Here is a 4,794-nt window from a genome sequence, read left to right as displayed (position 1 = left end):
AAAAAATGGGTGGCATGGGAGAGAGGATGGGGGCAAGTAAGGGTGGAATTAAGACTTCCCAACGTGTCCCTTTTCGTGTTTTCTTATTTTTTTTTTTTTTTTTAAGATTTTATTTTTTCCTTTTTCTCCCCAAAGCCCCCCGGTACATAGTTGTGTATTCTTCATTGTGGGTTCCTCTAGTTGTGTCATGTGGGACGCTGCCTCAGCGTGGTCTGACGAGCAGTGCCATGTCCGCGCCCAGGATTCGAACCGACGAAACACTGGTCCGCCTGCAGCAGAGCGCACGAACTTAACCACTCGGCCATGGGGCCAGCCCCTCGTGTTTTCTTATTTTTGAAATATGATTCTACACCTGTTCAAAATTTTTATTTTAAATATCACAAATGTAAAAATTGTCATAGTCCCACTCCCCCGTCCTGTACCGCAAGCCCTAAATTCGGACGGCGTGCGGGCGTGGGCATTTCTGTTTCCCGCGACACTTTTTGACGTTTACAGTAAATTTGCCACCACAAGCATGTTTAAATCAGAAATTTTTATTAGTAAGCGCCGCTCCCAGCAGTGACGGGAGGCGACAGCAGAGGACGCGGGAAGCAAGCGGAGAGCGAAAAGGGCGTCCGCGCGGTCCCGCGAGCAGCCGCCAGGGGCCAGGCGCGCGCCGCCCTCTGCCCGCGGGGACGCCCTCTGCCCGCGGGGACGCCCGGCCTCTGCCCGCGGAGACGCCCTCTGCCCGCGGGGACGCCCTCTGCCCGCGGGGACGCCTGGCCTCTGCCCGCGGAGACGCACGGCCTCTGCCCGCGGGGACGCACGGCCTCTGCCCGCCGGGACGCCCTCTGCCCGCGGGGACGCCCTCTGCCCGCGGGGACGCCCGCCCTCTGCCCGCGGGGACGCCCGGCCTCTGCCCGCGGGGACGCCCGCCCTCTGCCCGCGGGGACGCCCGGCCTCTGCCCGCGGGGACGCCCGCCCTCTGCCCGCGGGGACGCCCGGCCTCTGCCCGCGGAGACGCCCGGCCTCTGCCCGCGGGGATGGACGGCCTCTGCCCGGGAGACAGCCCCTCTCTGCCCACGCGCTGTCGGGCCGCGCTCCAAGAGCCCGCTCCTCCTGGGGACAGGAAGCGGAGGCCGTGTCCGGACTGGGGCAGGGCCAGAGGAGGGCCAGGGTCCCTGGAGGGAACTCGCTGCTCCAGGTCGGGCAAGGATTGTCCGTGGGTGGGTCAGGGGCTGAGGCTGCCCCAACCGCACCCTCGGAGCCAGAGAACCAAACTAGGCCCACCAGGAGTTCGTGGGGAACCCCTGAGAGGCAATTCAGACAAGGAGAGGAGAGAGCCCGCGCTTTAGGGTGAGCGCAGAGCTAAGACTGGAGAAACCTGCTGTCACCTACTGTGTGACCTTGGAAGTTATTTACCCTCTCTGGGCCTTAACCAAGTTCTCTGAAATACAAGGAGGTTAGATAAGATGATATTTAGGCTTCTCCCAGCTCTGATATTCTGTGAATCTAGAAATTCCAGTCTTCCCACCCTCCCCAACTGCAGAGAGGTCTGGCTGGACCTGGACAAACCTTGTCCCCCTGACTGTGGTCTCTGGACAGTCCACAGGCAAAAGCCCTTTGGAAGGTTGGGTCCGGGCCGTGCTGCAGGTGGAGGAGGAAGAGGCTGTCGGCTCAGAAGCCTGGGCAGAATGAACCCACACCTCTGCCCTGGCCTCACACTGGGTCAGCCTGGGCGTTTCTCAGGGCCCAGCCAATTGAAGCTGCTGCCTGCCCCAGCCATGCTCGCAACACCCCAGCAGCTCTTCTAGGCCCGGGGTTTTATTCACACCCTTCCCAGGACAGAGGAGAAAGGACAAGGAAGGTTACATTATTTTTAGGATGACTGCTATTTAAAGTAACATACATATATTATGTATGTGACAATAATACGTGTTTATAATCTAGCATGCTAACTTAATTTGGGCCTATAGATACGTTTATCTATATCCAATCCTCAAGTGGTCAGTTTTTGTGAGGGGCAAGGATCACATCATCATTCAGATTCCTGGCCTTGGGAAAAGAACGTTTGGGGATTCTGGACTTTGCTGGCTGAGGTGGGCTACAGAAACCTACTCTGGTGCACTTCGAAACAAACAGGCACTTCTTCCTGAGGAAGTGGCGGGCAGCTCCCCCAGAAGGTGGGACACGGTTTAGCCTTTCAGGGTCCCCTCCAGGCTGAGGACCTTATAATGTTCATCTCGTGTTAGTCGGTCTTCTGAAGCCAATGTACCTCCCCCTCGTTGTCCTCATTCCAGATGAAGAACTGACTCAGACTTTGTGGGCTTCTGAGGCTTACACATATTTGAAGGGTGCCCTTGAAGAAAGACCGTTTAAACTCACTGATACACAATTTCTCTTAGAAGAGGCCCACGCGTGTGCAAGCCCTGAAACGGAAGCTTCGGTGACGCCTGTAAACCTGTCCCCAGTCTAGGGGCCACTTCACACTCTAAAAACTCCGTGGCTTTCTCCTCTTCTTCCAAATCTTTTCCTCTTCCCTCTCCTTCCCTTTTCTTAATTGGTTCCCCTCCCTTCGTTTGAGGCATCTGGGACCAGTGGGACCTGTGGGGCCAGCTCAAGAGGCGGCAGTAGGAGAGGAAGATGGACTGCGCACAAGAGGAATGAGCAAAGATAACAATGCGCTGAGGACAGCGGGATCCAGGTTTCTCACTTGCGGGGAACAGAGTTATAGAGGTGGGAAGAGCAGAGGCTGGAAAAAACGCTAGGGTGTGGAATGGAATTGGAGGTATGGGCGCAAACTCATGGTTTTTTAATATACATAGATAAATTTGAAAGTAGACTTAATGTATATAAATATATATGTGTAAAATGATAGATTTAATGTATGTGGAAAATAGATATAAATTTACATGTATAAATACATATTTCTATTTTTAAATATATAAATGTATTTATGTGTGTGGGTATATATATATATAAATCATATTTATGTGTGTGTGTACACACACACACACACACACCAGTAGCAATGGGGACATCTAATGCCCAGATTAAGGCTTCTAAGTATTATTCTCTACTTAAAAGAACCAGAGTTCTCTGGAGAAATGGTTGATCTCCAGCATGAGATAGAGAAAACATAAAATAAACTTAGAACATTTTATTGTGTCAGAAAGTAAGGAAGTGCTGAAAAAATTATAGAGATTTATCGAAGAGTCACGGGAGCCAGCATGACAGGGCTCCCATGGCCAAATCTGGAAGGTGTGACATCAAAATACATAATGATAGTAATAGATTATAGTCCATCGAATAGAGTCAGAATCCGTGAGCCATACTGATAAATAAATAAACAAATGAGAGGAAGCTCTTCCTTACAGCAGAATGGCAACTAATAAATATGGAAGAAATGGTGGCACTAGAAAGTCACCATTTGGTGATTGTATTTTCCAAAATATTTTTTAACAATATTTCTAATCGTACATGCCCTTCTTACAATGTGACTTTGACAGACTTCCATCAGAAGGTAGGGTCTCTGTTCCCTCCTCTTGAAACCAGGAGAGTTTAGACTAGAGAGATATGACCTATAGAGTATGGCAGAAGTGACACATGTGACTTCCAAGGTTATATCAGAAAAAACAATAGAGCTTCTGCTCTATTCCCTGAAGACTTACTCTCAAGCCTTTGGCTGCCCTGAAGTGCAGACTCCCAGACTGGCGCCCGCGGAGGAGGCCGCGTGACTGAGCTCTGAGACTGTGTAGAGACAGGTGAAGCCTGGCCAGCTCCCAGCAGCCCCAGCTCCACCACCACTGTGACTGCAACCCCATGAGAGACCCCACCCAGAACTGCCCAGCTGGCCCTTCCCAAATCCCTGGCCCACAGAAACTGTGAGAGAGAGATAAATAACAAAACTAAATAATTTATTATTTTCTAAGCCACTCAGTTTTGGGATAATTTGTTACACAGCACAGATAACTGGAAGAGCAACCATCATAGTAACAGCAGATTCAGACAATGACCCTAATGGAGGCAAAAACAAATGGGTAAAGCTTTCCTGAGGAATAAGATTTTTACATAGAGTTATGGTGTCTCCCCACTAAATATTTATTAGTCACAAAGGGAAAAACTTTACAGTAGCAAGTCCTGGTAGACACCACCTTAACAAAGTGACCAAAGTTAACGGCATCGTAATGGGACAAACAAGTTGCCTGCGTTGCTGTGCTGGGACATGTTTAACAACTGCTGGGGGCAGGGCAGTGATTCCTAACATTTGCTGATTTCTGCGGTGTGAAAACTCCCACAGTGACGAATTTCAGACTGCCACTGGTTTAGCAACAGACTGAAATTTCAATGACTGGCTGTTGTTTGCTGGTGCAGACCACGGCCGGCAGGCCCTGGCCCTCGTGCCCCTGATGCGACGCACTGGGAAGGATAAGACACCACTTCTGAGGCATTCCTCTCACAAGTGCATGACTGGAATCTCCTCACAAGGAAACGTTAGACAATCCCGAAATGAGGGACACTTTGCAAAATGACTGGCTTGTACTCTTCAAAAATGTCAAGGTCACAAAAGACAAGGAAAGACTGAGGAACTGTTCCAGACTGAAAGAGACAAGAGAGAGTTGATAACCAAATGTAACACGTGATCCTGGACTGGGTTCTGGGCCAGAAAAAAACTGCTTGGAAGGGCCAGGGCCAGATGGTAGTATCCTGTCAGTGTTCACTTCCTGATTTTGATGGTTAGGGTGGTTACATATGAGAACGGCACCGTCTTCAGGAAATGTACACTGGAGTATTTAGAAGTAACGGGCATAGTGT

Source organism: Equus asinus, chromosome 22, assembly GCF_041296235.1.
Source record: "Equus asinus isolate D_3611 breed Donkey chromosome 22, EquAss-T2T_v2, whole genome shotgun sequence".
Lineage (NCBI taxonomy): Eukaryota > Metazoa > Chordata > Mammalia > Perissodactyla > Equidae > Equus > Equus asinus.
Note: the sequence above shows the minus strand (reverse complement) of the source record.